This window comes from Lissotriton vulgaris, chromosome 9, assembly GCF_964263255.1.
Source record: "Lissotriton vulgaris chromosome 9, aLisVul1.2, whole genome shotgun sequence".
Classification (NCBI taxonomy): Eukaryota; Metazoa; Chordata; class Amphibia; order Caudata; family Salamandridae; genus Lissotriton; species Lissotriton vulgaris.
Window position 1 is genome coordinate 540669258 of NC_141697.1, and position 22079 is coordinate 540691336.

At 43.6% G+C, this 22079-nt stretch overlaps 13 non-coding genes across 13 annotated transcripts; all 13 read right to left on the bottom strand.

The window, feature by feature from the left end:
* Positions 1-532: 532 nt before the first annotated feature.
* On the bottom strand, positions 533-604 carry TRNAG-UCC (transfer RNA glycine (anticodon UCC)). The gene has a single exon. It is a non-coding gene; the product is annotated as a tRNA-Gly (tRNA).
* A 1512-nt stretch (positions 605-2116) lies between these two features.
* TRNAG-CCC (transfer RNA glycine (anticodon CCC)) lies at positions 2117-2188 on the bottom strand. Its single transcript has one exon. It is a non-coding gene; the product is annotated as a tRNA-Gly (tRNA).
* A 1533-nt stretch (positions 2189-3721) lies between these two features.
* Positions 3722-3793, bottom strand: TRNAG-UCC (transfer RNA glycine (anticodon UCC)). Its single transcript has one exon. It is a non-coding gene; the product is annotated as a tRNA-Gly (tRNA).
* Positions 3794-5305: 1512 nt separating this feature from the next.
* Positions 5306-5377, bottom strand: TRNAG-CCC (transfer RNA glycine (anticodon CCC)). Its single transcript has one exon. It is a non-coding gene; the product is annotated as a tRNA-Gly (tRNA).
* Positions 5378-6902: 1525 nt separating this feature from the next.
* TRNAG-UCC (transfer RNA glycine (anticodon UCC)) lies at positions 6903-6974 on the bottom strand. The gene has a single exon. It is a non-coding gene; the product is annotated as a tRNA-Gly (tRNA).
* A 1522-nt stretch (positions 6975-8496) lies between these two features.
* Positions 8497-8568, bottom strand: TRNAG-CCC (transfer RNA glycine (anticodon CCC)). The gene has a single exon. It is a non-coding gene; the product is annotated as a tRNA-Gly (tRNA).
* Positions 8569-10101: 1533 nt separating this feature from the next.
* On the bottom strand, positions 10102-10173 carry TRNAG-UCC (transfer RNA glycine (anticodon UCC)). Its single transcript has one exon. It is a non-coding gene; the product is annotated as a tRNA-Gly (tRNA).
* Positions 10174-11685: 1512 nt separating this feature from the next.
* Positions 11686-11757, bottom strand: TRNAG-CCC (transfer RNA glycine (anticodon CCC)). Its single transcript has one exon. It is a non-coding gene; the product is annotated as a tRNA-Gly (tRNA).
* Positions 11758-13290: 1533 nt separating this feature from the next.
* Positions 13291-13362, bottom strand: TRNAG-UCC (transfer RNA glycine (anticodon UCC)). Its single transcript has one exon. It is a non-coding gene; the product is annotated as a tRNA-Gly (tRNA).
* Positions 13363-14874: 1512 nt separating this feature from the next.
* TRNAG-CCC (transfer RNA glycine (anticodon CCC)) lies at positions 14875-14946 on the bottom strand. Its single transcript has one exon. It is a non-coding gene; the product is annotated as a tRNA-Gly (tRNA).
* Positions 14947-16475: 1529 nt separating this feature from the next.
* On the bottom strand, positions 16476-16547 carry TRNAG-UCC (transfer RNA glycine (anticodon UCC)). Its single transcript has one exon. It is a non-coding gene; the product is annotated as a tRNA-Gly (tRNA).
* Positions 16548-18069: 1522 nt separating this feature from the next.
* On the bottom strand, positions 18070-18141 carry TRNAG-CCC (transfer RNA glycine (anticodon CCC)). The gene has a single exon. It is a non-coding gene; the product is annotated as a tRNA-Gly (tRNA).
* A 1533-nt stretch (positions 18142-19674) lies between these two features.
* Positions 19675-19746, bottom strand: TRNAG-UCC (transfer RNA glycine (anticodon UCC)). Its single transcript has one exon. It is a non-coding gene; the product is annotated as a tRNA-Gly (tRNA).
* Positions 19747-22079: the final 2333 nt, after the last annotated feature.

Consider the following 22079-nt stretch of genomic DNA (forward strand, 5'->3'; position numbering starts at 1 on the left):
ATTTGAAGCATCCAAACTTCCTGCTGCAGTCGGAGGCTCTTTCCATGGACATCTGCCTTTTGGATTCCTCTAAACTTGCCCTCTGATGAAACATTTTGTGAGCTGCAGTTACCTCCGACGGCTACAAGGTGGTGCTACATTCAGGTGAGGGCACAAGTATGCACAAAATGTTGGGGACTTTTGCCAGATTTATTGCTGGACCTTGCATATTTTTTTCAGAGGCTAAATATTGCCTAGGAAATGCTTTTTAACATAGAGATGCTGGAGTTAAAATGTCTGGTCGGGCCTCAGCCCTTTCATTGTCTGCCCACTGTAACATATTTTTTTACCAGTACATGTGAGTGGTGACTCTGCTTTATGAAACTTATCATATATTAGGACAATGAATATAGCAGAAGGGGCGATCGAAATGCTTGCCTACATATTTGTTTATTTTTTATATAATGGCTGATTAACCTCTTAATTATATTACCATTTTGTGAAATGTTGCTTTAAAATATATCCTGCTTGCAGAATATATAAGTATTTGTACTGCGTTGGCCGGGAATCGAACCCGGGTCAACTGCTTGGAAGGCAGCTATGCTCACCACTATACCACCAACGCCCTCTGATCTTTGTGCTCTCGGTTCTAAACATTAGGACCCTGAGTTCAATGACTATCATGCACCAGCTTCAATGGTGCATTTGGTTTAGATACCAACATGAAAAGCAATAGAAAGTTTTTGTAGAGGGTAAGGAACTGGGATTGAAACCAAGGACAAAGCTGTGCAGAAGAGAAGAATGGAAAGCAGCAATACAAATAATAGATATGAACACATAGAGGCAGCATGGGAAGCAAAGCAGGGAAGAGAAATAGAGAACATTCCATGAAATGCCCAGGAGATAGATAAGAGCAGAACAAAAAAGGGAAGAATGAAATTCAAAGCCTCCACATAAAAGTGTTTGAAGGTCCCACCAGTCATTCATGCTTATTATTGTGTGCCTTTACTTTCAAAGTACAGTGTGGAGCTTTTGACGATCCCTCTCTTGTATTTCAGCAGACACAGATAGTTGAGAAGTCTTTTCTCACATAGCTGGCACAAGCTTGCGCTTTTCCTTGCTGGTAGCGTGGAAATGACAGCTTGGTCCTTGGAAGTAAAATCAAGCAAAATTAGCAGAGGATGGTTTCGATCCATCGACCTCTGGGTTATGGGCCCAGCACGCTTCCGCTGCGCCACTCTGCTCCGTTGTGAAAGTGTTCTTTTTATGCAGATAAGGAGCATTAGGCAGAGTAGCATGGGATTGGTCTGGCTCTCACCTCATTTGCATAAGTATATCCCAAGGCATGCTGGGTGCAGAAAAACTTCATCTTCCCCTCTCACAATCAGTCATAACTGAAAGTCAGACACTCTTAGGCACTAGCCGTTTCAGGCCTTTATCAAGACAGTAGCTCTTGAACCATCTCTCTCTCGCTCTGTGATCCTAGCACTAGCATGCTCAGGATTTGGCTTTACCTTGGAGCCAGAGATATACCCGGTGAGGGCTTGCCCGGTGTGAGGCTTTTGAGCGTTCGGGACGTGAGTGGACGTTGGACAGGAAACTATGCGAATATGAAGCCTCCAACATTCCTGCTTCAGTGAGTGGTTCTTTCCATGGACATCTGACTCTTGGATTCCTCTCAACTTGCCTTCTGATAAAACATTTTGTGAGCAGCAGTTTCCTTCGACAGCTACAAGGTGGCGCTACATTCAGGTGAGAGCACAAGTATGCACAAAATGTTAGGGACTTTTGCCAGATTTATCGGTGGATCTTGCATATTTTTTCAGAGGCTAGATATTGCCTAGAAATGCTTTTTAACATAGAGATGCTGGAGTTACAATGTCTGGTCGGGCCTCAGCCCTTCCATTGTTTGCCCACTGTAACAAATTTATTACCAGCACATGTGTGTTGTGACTCTGCTTTATGAAACTTATCATATATTAGGACAATGTATGTAGCAGAAGGTGCGATTGAGATGTTTGCCCACGTATTTGTTTATTTTTTTATATATGGCTGATTAATCTGTTCGTGAAATTTCCATTTCGTGACATGTTGCATTACAATATATCCTGCTTGCAGAATATATAAGTATTTTCAGTGCGTTGGCCGGGAATCAAACCCGGGTCAACTGCTTGGGAAGCAGCTATGCTCACCACTATACCACCAACGCCCTCTGATGTGTTAGCTCTCGGTTCTAAATATTACGTTGCAGAAATCAATGACTATCTTGCACCAGCTTCAATGGTGCATTTGGTTTAGATACCAACATGAGAAGCAGTAGAACGTTTTTTGCAGAGGGTAAGGAACTGGGGATTGAAACCAAGGACAAAGTTGTGCAGAAGAGAAGAAATGAAAAGCAACAGTACAAATAGTAGAAATGAGCATATATAGGCAGCATGGGAAGCAAAGCAGGGAAGAGAAAGAGAACATTCCATGAAATGCCCAGGAGATATATAAGAGCAGAACAAAAAGGGAAGAATGAAATTCAAAGCATGCCCAGAAAGTTGTGTGAAGCTCCCACCAGTCAGTCATTTATGGTTATAATTGTGTGTCTTTACTTTCAAAGTACAGGGTTGTACCTTTCACGATCACTCTTGTATTACACAGACACGAATAGTTGAGAAGTCTTTTCTCACATAGCTGGCACAAGCTTGCACTTTTCCTTTCTGGCTATGTGGAAATGACAGCTTGGTCCTTGGAAGGAAAATCAAGCAAAATTAGCAGAGGATGGTTTCGATCCATCGACCTCTGGGTTATGGGCCCAGCACGCTTCCGCTGCGCCACTCTGCTCCTTTGTGAAAGTGTTCTCTTTATGCAGATGAGGAGGCATTCAGAGAAGTGACGTGGGATTGGTCGGGCTCTCACCTCATTTGCCTAAGTATATCGCAAGGCATGCTGGGTGCAGAAAATCTTTATCTTCCCCTCTCACAATCAGTCACAACTGAAAGTCCAGACCCTCTTAGGCACTAGCCGTTTCAGGCCTTTAACAAGACAACAGCTCTCCGACGCTCTCTGTCTCTCTCTCTCTCTGTGATCCTAGTGCTTGCATGCTCAGTATTTGGCTTTTCCTGGGAGCCAGAGATCTACCCGGTGAGGGCTTGCCGGTATAAGGCTTTAGAGCGTTTGGGAGCGTTCGGTACATGAGAGGACGTTGGACTGGAAGCTATGCAAATTTGAAGCATCCAAACTTCCTGCTGCAGTCGGAGGCTCTTTCCATGGACATCTGCCTTTTGGATTCCTCTAAACTTGCCCTCTGATGAAACATTTTGTGAGCTGCAGTTACCTCCGACGGCTACAAGGTGGTGCTACATTCAGGTGAGGGCACAAGTATGCACAAAATGTTGGGGACTTTTGCCAGATTTATTGCTGGATCTTGCATATTTTTTTCAGAGGCTAAATATTGCCTAGGAAATGCTTTTTAACATAGAGATGCTGGAGTTAAAATGTCTGGTTGGGCCTCAGCCCTTTCATTGTCTGCCCACTGTAACATATTTTTTTACCAGTACATGTGAGTGGTGACTCTGCTTTATGAAACTTATCATATATTAGGACAATGAATATAGCAGAAGGGGCGATCGAAATGCTTGCCTACATATTTGTTTATTTTTTATATAATGGCTGATTAACCTCTTAATTATATTACCATTTTGTGAAATGTTGCTTTAAAATATATCCTGCTTGCAGAATATATAAGTATTTGTACTGCGTTGGCCGGGAATCGAACCCGGGTCAACTGCTTGGAAGGCAGCTATGCTCACCACTATACCACCAACGCCCTCTGATCTTTGCGCTCTCGGTTCTAAACATTAGGACCCTGAGTTCAATGACTATCATGCACCAGCTTCAATGGTGCATTTGGTTTAGATACCAACATGAAAAGCAATAGAAAGTTTTTGTAGAGGGTAAGGAACTGGGATTGAAACCAAGGACAAAGCTGTGCAGAAGAGAAGAATGGAAAGCAGCAATACAAATAATAGATATGAACACATAGAGGCAGCATGGGAAGCAAAGCAGGGAAGAGAAATAGAGAACATTCCATGAAATGCCCAGGAGATAGATAAGAGCAGAACAAAAAAGGGAAGAATGAAATTCAAAGCCTCCACATAAAAGTGTTTGAAGGTCCCACCAGTCATTCATGCTTATTATTGTGTGCCTTTACTTTCAAAGTACAGTGTGGAGCCTTTGACGATCCCTCTCTTGTATTTCAGCAGACACAGATAGTTGAGAAGTCTTTTCTCACATAGCTGGCACAAGCTTGCGCTTTTCCTTGCTGGTAGCGTGGAAATGACAGCTTGGTCCTTGGAAGTAAAATCAAGCAAAATTAGCAGAGGATGGTTTCGCTCCATCGACCTCTGGGTTATGGGCCCAGCACGCTTCCGCTGCGCCACTCTGCTCCGTTGTGAAAGTGTTCTTTTTATGCAGATAAGGAGCATTAGGCAGAGTAGCATGGGATTGGTCTGGCTCTCACCTCATTTGCATAAGTATATCCCAAGGCATGCTGGGTGCAGAAAAACTTCATCTTCCCCTCTCACCATCAGTCATAACTGAAAGTCAGACACTCTTAGGCACTAGCCGTTTCAGGCCTTTATCAAGACAGTAGCTCTTGAACCATCTCTCTCTCGCTCTGTGATCCTAGCACTAGCATGCTCAGGATTTGGCTTTACCTTGGAGCTAGAGATATACCCGGTGAGGGCTTGCCCGTGTGAGGCTTTTGAGCGTTTGGGAGCGTTGTGGACGTTGGACAGGAAACTATGCGAATATGAAGCCTCCAACATTCCTGCTTCAGTGAGTGGTTCTTTCCATGGACATCTGACTCTTGGATTCCTCTCAACTTGCCTTCTGATAAAACATTTTGTGAGCAGCAGTTTCCTTCGACAGCTACAAGGTGGCGCTACATTCAGGTGAGAGCACAAGTATGCACAAAATGTTAGGGACTTTTGCCAGATTTATCGGTTCATCTTGCATATTTTTTTCAGAGGCTAGATATTGCCTAGAAATGCTTTTTAACATAGAGATGCTGGAGTTACAATGTCTGGTCGGGCCTCAGCCCTTCCATTGTTTGCCCACTGTAACAAATTTATTACCAGCACATGTGTGTTGTGACTCTGCTTTATGAAACTTATCATATATTAGGACAATGTATGTAGCAGAAGGTGCGATTGAGATGTTTGCCCACGTATTTGTTTATTTTTTTATATATGGCTGATTAATCTGTTCGTGAAATTTCCATTTTGTGACATGTTGCATTACAATATATCCTGCTTGCAGAATATATAAGTATTTTCAGTGCGTTGGCCGGGAATCGAACCCGGGTCAACTGCTTGGGAAGCAGCTATGCTCACCACTATACCACCAACGCCCTCTGATGTGTTAGCTCTCGGTTCTAAATATTACGTTGCAGAAATCAATGACTATCTTGCACCAGCTTCAATGGTGCATTTGGTTTAGATACCAACATGAGAAGCAGTAGAACGTTTTTTGCAGAGGGTAAGGAACTGGGGATTGAAACCAAGGACAAAGTTGTGCAGAAGAGAAGAAATGAAAAGCAACAGTACAAATAGTAGAAATGAGCATATATAGGCAGCATGGGAAGCAAAGCAGGGAAGAGAAAGAGAACATTCCATGAAATGCCCAGGAGATAGATAAGAGCAGAACAAAAAGGGAAGAATGAAATTCAAAGCATGCCCAGAAAGTTGTGTGAAGCTCCCACCAGTCATTTATGGTTATAATTGTGTGTCTTTACTTTCAAAGTACAGGGTTGTACCTTTCACGATCACTCTTGTATTACACAGACACGAATAGTTGAGAAGTCTTTTCTCACATAGCTGGTACAAGCTTGCACTTTTCCTTTCTGGCTATGTGGAAATGACAGCTTGGTCCTTGGAAGGAAAATCAAGCAAAATTAGCAGAGGATGGTTTCGATCCATCGACCTCTGGGTTATGGGCCCAGCACGCTTCCGCTGCGCCACTCTGCTCCTTTGTGAAAGTGTTCTGTTTATGCAGATGAGGAGGCATTCAGAGAAGTGACGTGGGATTGGTCGGGCTCTCACCTCATTTGCCTAAGTATATCGCAAGGCATGCTGGGTGCAGAAAATCTTTATCTTCCCCTCTCACAATCAGTCACAACTGAAAGTCCAGACCCTCTTATTCACTAGCCGTTTCAGGCCTTTAACAAGACAACAGCTCTCCGACGCTCTCTGTCTCTCTCTCTGTGATCCTAGTGCTTGCATGCTCAGTATTTGGCTTTACCTGGGAGCCAGAGATCTACCCGGTGAGGGCTTGCCGGTATAAGGCTTTAGAGCGTTTGGGAGCGTTCGGTACATGAGAGGACGTTGGACTGGAAGCTATGCAAATTTGAAGCATCCAAACTTCCTGCTGCAGTCGGAGGCTCTTTCCATGGACATCTGCCTTTTGGATTCCTCTAAACTTGCCCTCTGATGAAACATTTTGTGAGCTGCAGTTACCTCCGACGGCTACAAGGTGGTGCTACATTCAGGTGAGGGCACAAGTATGCACAAAATGTTGGGGACTTTTGCCAGATTTATTGCTGGATCTTGCATATTTTTTTCAGAGGCTAAATATTGCCTAGGAAATGCTTTTTAACATAGAGATGCTGGAGTTAAAATGTCTGGTCGGGCCTCAGCCCTTTCATTGTCTGCCCACTGTAACATATTTTTTTACCAGTACATGTGAGTGGTGACTCTGCTTTATGAAACTTATCATATATTAGGACAATGAATATAGCAGAAGGGGCGATCGAAATGCTTGCCTACATATTTGTTTATTTTTTATATAATGGCTGATTAACCTCTTAATTATATTACCATTTTGTGAAATGTTGCTTTAAAATATATCCTGCTTGCAGAATATATAAGTATTTGTACTGCGTTGGCCGGGAATCGAACCCGGGTCAACTGCTTGGAAGGCAGCTATGCTCACCACTATACCACCAACGCCCTCTGATCTTTGCGCTCTCGGTTCTAAACATTAGGACCCTGAGTTCAATGACTATCATGCACCAGCTTCAATGGTGCATTTGGTTTAGATACCAACATGAAAAGCAATAGAAAGTTTTTGTAGAGGGTAAGGAACTGGGATTGAAACCAAGGACAAAGCTGTGCAGAAGAGAAGAATGGAAAGCAGCAATACAAATAATAGATATGAACACATAGAGGCAGCATGGGAAGCAAAGCAGGGAAGAGAAATAGAGAACATTCCATGAAATGCCCAGGAGATAGATAAGAGCAGAACAAAAAAGGGAAGAATGAAATTCAAAGCCTCCACATAAAAGTGTTTGAAGGTCCCACCAGTCATTCATGCTTATTATTGTGTGCCTTTACTTTCAAAGTACAGTGTGGAGCTTTTGACGATCCCTCTCTTGTATTTCAGCAGACACAGATAGTTGAGAAGTCTTTTCTCACATAGCTGGCACAAGCTTGCGCTTTTCCTTGCTGGTAGCGTGGAAATGACAGCTTGGTCCTTGGAAGTAAAATCAAGCAAAATTAGCAGAGGATGGTTTCGATCCATCGACCTCTGGGTTATGGGCCCAGCACGCTTCCGCTGCGCCACTCTGCTCCGTTGTGAAAGTGTTCTTTTTATGCAGATAAGGAGCATTAGGCAGAGTAGCATGGGATTGGTCTGGCTCTCACCTCATTTGCATAAGTATATCCCAAGGCATGCTGGGTGCAGAAAAACTTCATCTTCCCCTCTCACAATCAGTAATAACTGAAAGTCAGACACTCTTAGGCACTAGCCGTTTCAGGCCTTTATCAAGACAGTAGCTCTTGAACCATCTCTCTCTCGCTCTGTGATCCTAGCACTAGCATGCTCAGGATTTGGCTTTACCTTGGAGCCAGAGATATACCCGGTGAGGGCTTGCCCGGTGTGAGGCTTTTGAGCGTTTGGGAGCGTTCGGGACGTGAGTGGACGTTGGACAGGAAACTATGCGAATATGAAGCCTCCAACATTCCTGCTTCAGTGAGTGGTTCTTTCCATGGACATCTGACTCTTGGATTCCTCTCAACTTGCCTTCTGATAAAACATTTTGTGAGCAGCAGTTTCCTTCGACAGCTACAAGGTGGCGCTACATTCAGGTGAGAGCACAAGTATGCACAAAATGTTAGGGACTTTTGCCAGATTTATCGGTGGATCTTGCATATTTTTTCAGAGGCTAGATATTGCCTAGAAATGCTTTTTAACATAGAGATACTGGAGTTACAATGTCTGGTCGGGCCTCAGCCCTTCCATTGTTTGCCCACTGTAACAAATTTATTACCAGCACATGTGTGTTGTGACTCTGCTTTATGAAACTTATCATATATTAGGACAATGTATGTAGCAGAAGGTGCGATTGAGATGTTTGCCCACGTATTTGTTTATTTTTTTATATATGGCTGATTAATCTGTTCGTGAAATTTCCATTTTGTGACATGTTGCATTACAATATATCCTGCTTGCAGAATATATAAGTATTTTCAGTGCGTTGGCCGGGAATCGAACCCGGGTCAACTGCTTGGGAAGCAGCTATGCTCACCACTATACCACCAACGCCCTCTGATGTGTTAGCTCTCGGTTCTAAATATTACGTTGCAGAAATCAATGACTATCTTGCACCAGCTTCAATGGTGCATTTGGTTTAGATACCAACATGAGAAGCAGTAGAACGTTTTTTGCAGAGGGTAAGGAACTGGGGATTGAAACCAAGGACAAAGTTGTGCAGAAGAGAAGAAATGAAAAGCAACAGTACAAATAGTAGAAATGAGCATATATAGGCAGCATGGGAAGCAAAGCAGGGAAGAGAAAGAGAACATTCCATGAAATGCCCAGGAGATAGATAAGAGCAGAACAAAAAGGGAAGAATGAAATTCAAAGCATGCCCAGAAAGTTGTGTGAAGCTCCCACCAGTCAGTCATTTATGGTTATAATTGTGTGTCTTTACTTTCAAAGTACAGGGTTGTACCTTTCACGATCACTCTTGTATTACACAGACACGAATAGTTGAGAAGTCTTTTCTCACATAGCTGGCACAAGCTTGCACTTTTCCTTTCTGGCTATGTGGAAATGACAGCTTGGTCCTTGGAAGGAAAATCAAGCAAAATTAGCAGAGGATGGTTTCGATCCATCGACCTCTGGGTTATGGGCCCAGCACGCTTCCGCTGCGCCACTCTGCTCCTTTGTGAAAGTGTTCTCTTTATGCAGATGAGGAGGCATTCAGAGAAGTGACGTGGGATTGGTCGGGCTCTCACCTCATTTGCCTAAGTATATCGCAAGGCATGCTGGGTGCAGAAAATCTTTATCTTCCCCTCTCACAATCAGTCACAACTGAAAGTCCAGACCCTCTTAGGCACTAGCCGTTTCAGGCCTTTAACAAGACAACAGCTCTCCGACGCTCTCTGTCTCTCTCTCTCTCTGTGATCCTAGTGCTTGCATGCTCAGTATTTGGCTTTTCCTGGGAGCCAGAGATCTACCCGGTGAGGGCTTGCCGGTATAAGGCTTTAGAGCGTTTGGGAGCGTTCGGTACATGAGAGGACGTTGGACTGGAAGCTATGCAAATTTGAAGCATCCAAACTTCCTGCTGCAGTCGGAGGCTCTTTCCATGGACATCTGCCTTTTGGATTCCTCTAAACTTGCCCTCTGATGAAACATTTTGTGAGCTGCAGTTACCTCCGACGGCTACAAGGTGGTGCTACATTCAGGTGAGGGCACAAGTATGCACAAAATGTTGGGGACTTTTGCCAGATTTATTGCTGGACCTTGCATATTTTTTTCAGAGGCTAAATATTGCCTCGGAAATGCTTTTTAACATAGAGATGCTGGAGTTAAAATGTCTGGTCGGGCCTCAGCCCTTTCATTGTCTGCCCACTGTAACATATTTTTTTACCAGTACATGTGAGTGGTGACTCTGCTTTATGAAACTTATCATATATTAGGACAATGAATATAGCAGAAGGGGCGATCGAAATGCTTGCCTACATATTTGTTTATTTTTTATATAATGGCTGATTAACCTCTTAATTATATTACCATTTTGTGAAATGTTGCTTTAAAATATATCCTGCTTGCAGAATATATAAGTATTTGTACTGCGTTGGCCGGGAATCGAACCCGGGTCAACTGCTTGGAAGGCAGCTATGCTCACCACTATACCACCAACGCCCTCTGATCTTTGTGCTCTCGGTTCTAAACATTAGGACCCTGAGTTCAATGACTATCATGCACCAGCTTCAATGGTGCATTTGGTTTAGATACCAACATGAAAAGCAATAGAAAGTTTTTGTAGAGGGTAAGGAACTGGGATTGAAACCAAGGACAAAGCTGTGCAGAAGAGAAGAATGGAAAGCAGCAATACAAATAATAGATATGAACACATAGAGGCAGCATGGGAAGCAAAGCAGGGAAGAGAAATAGAGAACATTCCATGAAATGCCCAGGAGATAGATAAGAGCAGAACAAAAAAGGGAAGAATGAAATTCAAAGCCTCCACATAAAAGTGTTTGAAGGTCCCACCAGTCATTCATGCTTATTATTGTGTGCCTTTACTTTCAAAGTACAGTGTGGAGCTTTTGACGATCCCTCTCTTGTATTTCAGCAGACACAGATAGTTGAGAAGTCTTTTCTCACATAGCTGGCACAAGCTTGCGCTTTTCCTTGCTGGTAGCGTGGAAATGACAGCTTGGTCCTTGGAAGTAAAATCAAGCAAAATTAGCAGAGGATGGTTTCGATCCATCGACCTCTGGGTTATGGGCCCAGCACGCTTCCGCTGCGCCACTCTGCTCCGTTGTGAAAGTGTTCTTTTTATGCAGATAAGGAGCATTAGGCAGAGTAGCATGGGATTGGTCTGGCTCTCACCTCATTTGCATAAGTATATCCCAAGGCATGCTGGGTGCAGAAAAACTTCATCTTCCCCTCTCACAATCAGTCATAACTGAAAGTCAGACACTCTTAGGCACTAGCCGTTTCAGGCCTTTATCAAGACAGTAGCTCTTGAACCATCTCTCTCTCGCTCTGTGATCCTAGCACTAGCATGCTCAGGATTTGGCTTTACCTTGGAGCCAGAGATATACCCGGTGAGGGCTTGCCCGGTGTGAGGCTTTTGAGCGTTCGGGACGTGAGTGGACGTTGGACAGGAAACTATGCGAATATGAAGCCTCCAACATTCCTGCTTCAGTGAGTGGTTCTTTCCATGGACATCTGACTCTTGGATTCCTCTCAACTTGCCTTCTGATAAAACATTTTGTGAGCAGCAGTTTCCTTCGACAGCTACAAGGTGGCGCTACATTCAGGTGAGAGCACAAGTATGCACAAAATGTTAGGGACTTTTGCCAGATTTATCGGTGGATCTTGCATATTTTTTCAGAGGCTAGATATTGCCTAGAAATGCTTTTTAACATAGAGATGCTGGAGTTACAATGTCTGGTCGGGCCTCAGCCCTTCCATTGTTTGCCCACTGTAACAAATTTATTACCAGCACATGTGTGTTGTGACTCTGCTTTATGAAACTTATCATATATTAGGACAATGTATGTAGCAGAAGGTGCGATTGAGATGTTTGCCCACGTATTTGTTTATTTTTTTATATATGGCTGATTAATCTGTTCGTGAAATTTCCATTTCGTGACATGTTGCATTACAATATATCCTGCTTGCAGAATATATAAGTATTTTCAGTGCGTTGGCCGGGAATCGAACCCGGGTCAACTGCTTGGGAAGCAGCTATGCTCACCACTATACCACCAACGCCCTCTGATGTGTTAGCTCTCGGTTCTAAATATTACGTTGCAGAAATCAATGACTATCTTGCACCAGCTTCAATGGTGCATTTGGTTTAGATACCAACATGAGAAGCAGTAGAACGTTTTTTGCAGAGGGTAAGGAACTGGGGATTGAAACCAAGGACAAAGTTGTGCAGAAGAGAAGAAATGAAAAGCAACAGTACAAATAGTAGAAATGAGCATATATAGGCAGCATGGGAAGCAAAGCAGGGAAGAGAAAGAGAACATTCCATGAAATGCCCAGGAGATATATAAGAGCAGAACAAAAAGGGAAGAATGAAATTCAAAGCATGCCCAGAAAGTTGTGTGAAGCTCCCACCAGTCAGTCATTTATGGTTATAATTGTGTGTCTTTACTTTCAAAGTACAGGGTTGTACCTTTCACGATCACTCTTGTATTACACAGACACGAATAGTTGAGAAGTCTTTTCTCACATAGCTGGCACAAGCTTGCACTTTTCCTTTCTGGCTATGTGGAAATGACAGCTTGGTCCTTGGAAGGAAAATCAAGCAAAATTAGCAGAGGATGGTTTCGATCCATCGACCTCTGGGTTATGGGCCCAGCACGCTTCCGCTGCGCCACTCTGCTCCTTTGTGAAAGTGTTCTCTTTATGCAGATGAGGAGGCATTCAGAGAAGTGACGTGGGATTGGTCGGGCTCTCACCTCATTTGCCTAAGTATATCGCAAGGCATGCTGGGTGCAGAAAATCTTTATCTTCCCCTCTCACAATCAGTCACAACTGAAAGTCCAGACCCTCTTAGGCACTAGCCGTTTCAGGCCTTTAACAAGACAACAGCTCTCCGACGCTCTCTGTCTCTCTCTCTCTCTGTGATCCTAGTGCTTGCATGCTCAGTATTTGGCTTTTCCTGGGAGCCAGAGATCTACCCGGTGAGGGCTTGCCGGTATAAGGCTTTAGAGCGTTTGGGAGCGTTCGGTACATGAGAGGACGTTGGACTGGAAGCTATGCAAATTTGAAGCATCCAAACTTCCTGCTGCAGTCGGAGGCTCTTTCCATGGACATCTGCCTTTTGGATTCCTCTAAACTTGCCCTCTGATGAAACATTTTGTGAGCTGCAGTTACCTCCGACGGCTACAAGGTGGTGCTACATTCAGGTGAGGGCACAAGTATGCACAAAATGTTGGGGACTTTTGCCAGATTTATTGCTGGATCTTGCATATTTTTTTCAGAGGCTAAATATTGCCTAGGAAATGCTTTTTAACATAGAGATGCTGGAGTTAAAATGTCTGGTTGGGCCTCAGCCCTTTCATTGTCTGCCCACTGTAACATATTTTTTTACCAGTACATGTGAGTGGTGACTCTGCTTTATGAAACTTATCATATATTAGGACAATGAATATAGCAGAAGGGGCGATCGAAATGCTTGCCTACATATTTGTTTATTTTTTATATAATGGCTGATTAACCTCTTAATTATATTACCATTTTGTGAAATGTTGCTTTAAAATATATCCTGCTTGCAGAATATATAAGTATTTGTACTGCGTTGGCCGGGAATCGAACCCGGGTCAACTGCTTGGAAGGCAGCTATGCTCACCACTATACCACCAACGCCCTCTGATCTTTGCGCTCTCGGTTCTAAACATTAGGACCCTGAGTTCAATGACTATCATGCACCAGCTTCAATGGTGCATTTGGTTTAGATACCAACATGAAAAGCAATAGAAAGTTTTTGTAGAGGGTAAGGAACTGGGATTGAAACCAAGGACAAAGCTGTGCAGAAGAGAAGAATGGAAAGCAGCAATACAAATAATAGATATGAACACATAGAGGCAGCATGGGAAGCAAAGCAGGGAAGAGAAATAGAGAACATTCCATGAAATGCCCAGGAGATAGATAAGAGCAGAACAAAAAAGGGAAGAATGAAATTCAAAGCCTCCACATAAAAGTGTTTGAAGGTCCCACCAGTCATTCATGCTTATTATTGTGTGCCTTTACTTTCAAAGTACAGTGTGGAGCCTTTGACGATCCCTCTCTTGTATTTCAGCAGACACAGATAGTTGAGAAGTCTTTTCTCACATAGCTGGCACAAGCTTGCGCTTTTCCTTGCTGGTAGCGTGGAAATGACAGCTTGGTCCTTGGAAGTAAAATCAAGCAAAATTAGCAGAGGATGGTTTCGCTCCATCGACCTCTGGGTTATGGGCCCAGCACGCTTCCGCTGCGCCACTCTGCTCCGTTGTGAAAGTGTTCTTTTTATGCAGATAAGGAGCATTAGGCAGAGTAGCATGGGATTGGTCTGGCTCTCACCTCATTTGCATAAGTATATCCCAAGGCATGCTGGGTGCAGAAAAACTTCATCTTCCCCTCTCACCATCAGTCATAACTGAAAGTCAGACACTCTTAGGCACTAGCCGTTTCAGGCCTTTATCAAGACAGTAGCTCTTGAACCATCTCTCTCTCGCTCTGTGATCCTAGCACTAGCATGCTCAGGATTTGGCTTTACCTTGGAGCTAGAGATATACCTGGTGAGGGCTTGCCCGTGTGATGCTTTTGAGCGTTTGGGAGCGTTGTGGACGTTGGACAGGAAACTATGCGAATATGAAGCCTCCAACATTCCTGCTTCAGTGAGTGGTTCTTTCCATGGACATCTGACTCTTGGATTCCTCTCAACTTGCCTTCTGATAAAACATTTTGTGAGCAGCAGTTTCCTTCGACAGCTACAAGGTGGCGCTACATTCAGGTGAGAGCACAAGTATGCACAAAATGTTAGGGACTTTTGCCAGATTTATCGGTGGATCTTGCATATTTTTTTCAGAGGCTAGATATTGCCTAGAAATGCTTTTTAACATAGAGATGCTGGAGTTACAATGTCTGGTCGGGCCTCAGCCCTTCCATTGTTTGCCCACTGTAACAAATTTATTACCAGCACATGTGTGTTGTGACTCTGCTTTATGAAACTTATCATATATTAGGACAATGTATGTAGCAGAAGGTGCGATTGAGATGTTTGCCCACGTATTTGTTTATTTTTTTATATATGGCTGATTAATCTGTTCGTGAAATTTCCATTTTGTGACATGTTGCATTACAATATATCCTGCTTGCAGAATATATAAGTATTTTCAGTGCGTTGGCCGGGAATCGAACCCGGGTCAACTGCTTGGGAAGCAGCTATGCTCACCACTATACCACCAACGCCCTCTGATGTGTTAGCTCTCGGTTCTAAATATTACGTTGCAGAAATCAATGACTATCTTGCACCAGCTTCAATGGTGCATTTGGTTTAGATACCAACATGAGAAGCAGTAGAACGTTTTTTGCAGAGGGTAAGGAACTGGGGATTGAAACCAAGGACAAAGTTGTGCAGAAGAGAAGAAATGAAAAGCAACAGTACAAATAGTAGAAATGAGCATATATAGGCAGCATGGGAAGCAAAGCAGGGAAGAGAAAGAGAACATTCCATGAAATGCCCAGGAGATAGATAAGAGCAGAACAAAAAGGGAAGAATGAAATTCAAAGCATGCCCAGAAAGTTGTGTGAAGCTCCCACCAGTCATTTATGGTTATAATTGTGTGTCTTTACTTTCAAAGTACAGGGTTGTACCTTTCACGATCACTCTTGTATTACACAGACACGAATAGTTGAGAAGTCTTTTCTCACATAGCTGGTACAAGCTTGCACTTTTCCTTTCTGGCTATGTGGAAATGACAGCTTGGTCCTTGGAAGGAAAATCAAGCAAAATTAGCAGAGGATGGTTTCGATCCATCGACCTCTGGGTTATGGGCCCAGCACGCTTCCGCTGCGCCACTCTGCTCCTTTGTGAAAGTGTTCTGTTTATGCAGATGAGGAGGCATTCAGAGAAGTGACGTGGGATTGGTCGGGCTCTCACCTCATTTGCCTAAGTATATCGCAAGGCATGCTGGGTGCAGAAAATCTTTATCTTCCCCTCTCACAATCAGTCACAACTGAAAGTCCAGACCCTCTTATTCACTAGCCGTTTCAGGCCTTTAACAAGACAACAGCTCTCCGACGCTCTCTGTCTCTCTCTCTCTCTGTGATCCTAGTGCTTGCATGCTCAGTATTTGGCTTTACCTGGGAGCCAGAGATCTACCCGGTGAGGGCTTGCCGGTATAAGGCTTTAGAGCGTTTGGGAGCGTTCGGTACATGAGAGGACGTTGGACTGGAAGCTATGCAAATTTGAAGCATCCAAACTTCCTGCTGCAGTCGGAGGCTCTTTCCATGGACATCTGCCTTTTGGATTCCTCTAAACTTGCCCTCTGATGAAACATTTTGTGAGCTGCAGTTACCTCCGACGGCTACAAGGTGGTGCTACATTCAGGTGAGGGCACAAGTATGCACAAAATGTTGGGGACTTTTGCCAGATTTATTGCTGGATCTTGCATATTTTTTTCAGAGGCTAAATATTGCCTAGGAAATGCTTTTTAACATAGAGATGCTGGAGTTAAAATGTCTGGTCGGGCCTCAGCCCTTTCATTGTCTGCCCACTGTAACATATTTTTTTACCAGTACATGTGAGTGGTGACTCTGCTTTATGAAACTTATCATATATTAGGACAATGAATATAGCAGAAGGGGCGATCGAAATGCTTGCCTACATATTTGTTTATTTTTTATATAATGGCTGATTAACCTCTTAATTATATTACCATTTTGTGAAATGTTGCTTTAAAATATATCCTGCTTGCAGAATATATAAGTATTTGTACTGCGTTGGCCGGGAATCGAACCCGGGTCAACTGCTTGGAAGGCAGCTATGCTCACCACTATACCACCAACGCCCTCTGATCTTTGCGCTCTCGGTTCTAAACATTAGGACCCTGAGTTCAATGACTATCATGCACCAGCTTCAATGGTGCATTTGGTTTAGATACCAACATGAAAAGCAATAGAAAGTTTTTGTAGAGGGTAAGGAACTGGGATTGAAACCAAGGACAAAGCTGTGCAGAAGAGAAGAATGGAAAGCAGCAATACAAATAATAGATATGAACACATAGAGGCAGCATGGGAAGCAAAGCAGGGAAGAGAAATAGAGAACATTCCATGAAATGCCCAGGAGATAGATAAGAGCAGAACAAAAAAGGGAAGAATGAAATTCAAAGCCTCCACATAAAAGTGTTTGAAGGTCCCACCAGTCATTCATGCTTATTATTGTGTGCCTTTACTTTCAAAGTACAGTGTGGAGCTTTTGACGATCCCTCTCTTGTATTTCAGCAGACACAGATAGTTGAGAAGTCTTTTCTCACATAGCTGGCACAAGCTTGCGCTTTTCCTTGCTGGTAGCGTGGAAATGACAGCTTGGTCCTTGGAAGTAAAATCAAGCAAAATTAGCAGAGGATGGTTTCGATCCATCGACCTCTGGGTTATGGGCCCAGCACGCTTCCGCTGCGCCACTCTGCTCCGTTGTGAAAGTGTTCTTTTTATGCAGATAAGGAGCATTAGGCAGAGTAGCATGGGATTGGTCTGGCTCTCACCTCATTTGCATAAGTATATCCCAAGGCATGCTGGGTGCAGAAAAACTTCATCTTCCCCTCTCACAATCAGTAATAACTGAAAGTCAGACACTCTTAGGCACTAGCCGTTTCAGGCCTTTATCAAGACAGTAGCTCTTGAACCATCTCTCTCTCGCTCTGTGATCCTAGCACTAGCATGCTCAGGATTTGGCTTTACCTTGGAGCCAGAGATATACCCGGTGAGGGCTTGCCCGGTGTGAGGCTTTTGAGCGTTTGGGAGCGTTCGGGACGTGAGTGGACGTTGGACAGGAAACTATGCGAATATGAAGCCTCCAACATTCCTGCTTCAGTGAGTGGTTCTTTCCATGGACATCTGACTCTTGGATTCCTCTCAACTTGCCTTCTGATAAAACATTTTGTGAGCAGCAGTTTCCTTCGACAGCTACAAGGTGGCGCTACATTCAGGTGAGAGCACAAGTATGCACAAAATGTTAGGGACTTTTGCCAGATTTATCGGTGGATCTTGCATATTTTTTCAGAGGCTAGATATTGCCTAGAAATGCTTTTTAACATAGAGATGCTGGAGTTACAATGTCTGGTCGGGCCTCAGCCCTTCCATTGTTTGCCCACTGTAACAAATTTATTACCAGCACATGTGTGTTGTGACTCTGCTTTATGAAACTTATCATATATTAGGACAATGTATGTAGCAGAAGGTGCGATTGAGATGTTTGCCCACGTATTTGTTTATTTTTTTATATATGGCTGATTAATCTGTTCGTGAAATTTCCATTTTGTGACATGTTGCATTACAATATATCCTGCTTGCAGAATATATAAGTATTTTCAGTGCGTTGGCCGGGAATCGAACCCGGGTCAACTGCTTGGGAAGCAGCTATGCTCACCACTATACCACCAACGCCCTCTGATGTGTTAGCTCTCGGTTCTAAATATTACGTTGCAGAAATCAATGACTATCTTGCACCAGCTTCAATGGTGCATTTGGTTTAGATACCAACATGAGAAGCAGTAGAACGTTTTTTGCAGAGGGTAAGGAACTGGGGATTGAAACCAAGGACAAAGTTGTGCAGAAGAGAAGAAATGAAAAGCAACAGTACAAATAGTAGAAATGAGCATATATAGGCAGCATGGGAAGCAAAGCAGGGAAGAGAAAGAGAACATTCCATGAAATGCCCAGGAGATAGATAAGAGCAGAACAAAAAGGGAAGAATGAAATTCAAAGCATGCCCAGAAAGTTGTGTGAAGCTCCCACCAGTCAGTCATTTATGGTTATAATTGTGTGTCTTTACTTTCAAAGTACAGGGTTGTACCTTTCACGATCACTCTTGTATTACACAGACACGAATAGTTGAGAAGTCTTTTCTCACATAGCTGGCACAAGCTTGCACTTTTCCTTTCTGGCTATGTGGAAATGACAGCTTGGTCCTTGGAAGGAAAATCAAGCAAAATTAGCAGAGGATGGTTTCGATCCATCGACCTCTGGGTTATGGGCCCAGCACGCTTCCGCTGCGCCACTCTGCTCCTTTGTGAAAGTGTTCTCTTTATGCAGATGAGGAGGCATTCAGAGAAGTGACGTGGGATTGGTCGGGCTCTCACCTCATTTGCCTAAGTATATCGCAAGGCATGCTGGGTGCAGAAAATCTTTATCTTCCCCTCTCACAATCAGTCACAACTGAAAGTCCAGACCCTCTTAGGCACTAGCCGTTTCAGGCCTTTAACAAGACAACAGCTCTCCGACGCTCTCTGTCTCTCTCTCTCTCTGTGATCCTAGTGCTTGCATGCTCAGTATTTGGCTTTTCCTGGGAGCCAGAGATCTACCCGGTGAGGGCTTGCCGGTATAAGGCTTTAGAGCGTTTGGGAGCGTTCGGTACATGAGAGGACGTTGGACTGGAAGCTATGCAAATTTGAAGCATCCAAACTTCCTGCTGCAGTCGGAGGCTCTTTCCATGGACATCTGCCTTTTGGATTCCTCTAAACTTGCCCTCTGATGAAACATTTTGTGAGCTGCAGTTACCTCCGACGGCTACAAGGTGGTGCTACATTCAGGTGAGGGCACAAGTATGCACAAAATGTTGGGGACTTTTGCCAGATTTATTGCTGGACCTTGCATATTTTTTTCAGAGGCTAAATATTGCCTCGGAAATGCTTTTTAACATAGAGATGCTGGAGTTAAAATGTCTGGTCGGGCCTCAGCCCTTTCATTGTCTGCCCACTGTAACATATTTTTTTACCAGTACATGTGAGTGGTGACTCTGCTTTATGAAACTTATCATATATTAGGACAATGAATATAGCAGAAGGGGCGATCGAAATGCTTGCCTACATATTTGTTTATTTTTTATATAATGGCTGATTAACCTCTTAATTATATTACCATTTTGTGAAATGTTGCTTTAAAATATATCCTGCTTGCAGAATATATAAGTATTTGTACTGCGTTGGCCGGGAATCGAACCCGGGTCAACTGCTTGGAAGGCAGCTATGCTCACCACTATACCACCAACGCCCTCTGATCTTTGTGCTCTCGGTTCTAAACATTAGGACCCTGAGTTCAATGACTATCATGCACCAGCTTCAATGGTGCATTTGGTTTAGATACCAACATGAAAAGCAATAGAAAGTTTTTGTAGAGGGTAAGGAACTGGGATTGAAACCAAGGACAAAGCTGTGCAGAAGAGAAGAATGGAAAGCAGCAATACAAATAATAGATATGAACACATAGAGGCAGCATGGGAAGCAAAGCAGGGAAGAGAAATAGAGAACATTCCATGAAATGCCCAGGAGATAGATAAGAGCAGAACAAAAAAGGGAAGAATGAAATTCAAAGCCTCCACATAAAAGTGTTTGAAGGTCCCACCAGTCATTCATGCTTATTATTGTGTGCCTTTACTTTCAAAGTACAGTGTGGAGCTTTTGACGATCCCTCTCTTGTATTTCAGCAGACACAGATAGTTGAGAAGTCTTTTCTCACATAGCTGGCACAAGCTTGCGCTTTTCCTTGCTGGTAGCGTGGAAATGACAGCTTGGTCCTTGGAAGTAAAATCAAGCAAAATTAGCAGAGGATGGTTTCGATCCATCGACCTCTGGGTTATGGGCCCAGCACGCTTCCGCTGCGCCACTCTGCTCCGTTGTGAAAGTGTTCTTTTTATGCAGATAAGGAGCATTAGGCAGAGTAGCATGGGATTGGTCTGGCTCTCACCTCATTTGCATAAGTATATCCCAAGGCATGCTGGGTGCAGAAAAACTTCATCTTCCCCTCTCACAATCAGTCATAACTGAAAGTCAGACACTCTTAGGCACTAGCCGTTTCAGGCCTTTATCAAGACAGTAGCTCTTGAACCATCTCTCTCTCGCTCTGTGATCCTAGCACTAGCATGCTCAGGATTTGGCTTTACCTTGGAGCCAGAGATATACCCGGTGAGGGCTTGCCCGGTGTGAGGCTTTTGAGCGTTTGGGAGCGTTCGGGACGTGAGTGGACGTTGGACAGGAAACTATGCGAATATGAAGCCTCCAACATTCCTGCTTCAGTGAGTGGTTCTTTCCATGGACATCTGACTCTTGGATTCCTCTCAACTTGCCTTCTGATAAAACATTTTGTGAGCAGCAGTTTCCTTCGACAGCTACAAGGTGGCGCTACATTCAGGTGAGAGCACAAGTATGCACAAAATGTTAGGGACTTTTGCCAGATTTATCGGTGGATCTTGCATATTTTTTCAGAGGCTAGATATTGCCTAGAAATGCTTTTTAACATAGAGATGCTGGAGTTACAATGTCTGGTCGGGCCTCAGCCCTTCCATTGTTTGCCCACTGTAACAAATTTATTACCAGCACATGTGTGTTGTGACTCTGCTTTATGAAACTTATCATATATTAGGACAATGTATGTAGCAGAAGGTGCGATTGAGATGTTTGCCCACGTATTTGTTTATTTTTTTATATATGGCTGATTAATCTGTTCGTGAAATTTCCATTTTGTGACATGTTGCATTACAATATATCCTGCTTGCAGAATATATAAGTATTTTCAGTGCGTTGGCCGGGAATCGAACCCGGGTCAACTGTTTGGGAAGCAGCTATGCTCACCACTATACCACCAACGCCCTCTGATGTGTTAGCTCTCGGTTCTAAATATTACGTTGCAGAAATCAATGACTATCTTGCACCAGCTTCAATGGTGCATTTGGTTTAGATACCAACATGAGAAGCAGTAGAACGTTTTTTGCAGAGGGTAAGGAACTGGGGATTGAAACCAAGGACAAAGTTGTGCAGAAGAGAAGAAATGAAAAGCAACAGTACAAATAGTAGAAATGAGCATATATAGGCAGCATGGGAAGCAAAGCAGGGAAGAGAAAGAGAACATTCCATGAAATGCCCAGGAGATAGATAAGAGCAGAACAAAAAGGGAAGAATGAAATTCAAAGCATGCCCAGAAAGTTGTGTGAAGCTCCCACCAGTCAGTCATTTATGGTTATAATTGTGTGTCTTTACTTTCAAAGTACAGGGTTGTACCTTTCACGATCACTCTTGTATTACACAGACACGAATAGTTGAGAAGTCTTTTCTCACATAGCTGGCACAAGCTTGCACTTTTCCTTTCTGGCTATGTGGAAATGACAGCTTGGTCCTTGGAAGGAAAATCAAGCAAAATTAGCAGAGGATGGTTTCGATCCATCGACCTCTGGGTTATGGGCCCAGCACGCTTCCGCTGCGCCACTCTGCTCCTTTGTGAAAGTGTTCTCTTTATGCAGATGAGGAGGCATTCAGAGAAGTGACGTGGGATTGGTCGGGCTCTCACCTCATTTGCCTAAGTATATCGCAAGGCATGCTGGGTGCAGAAAA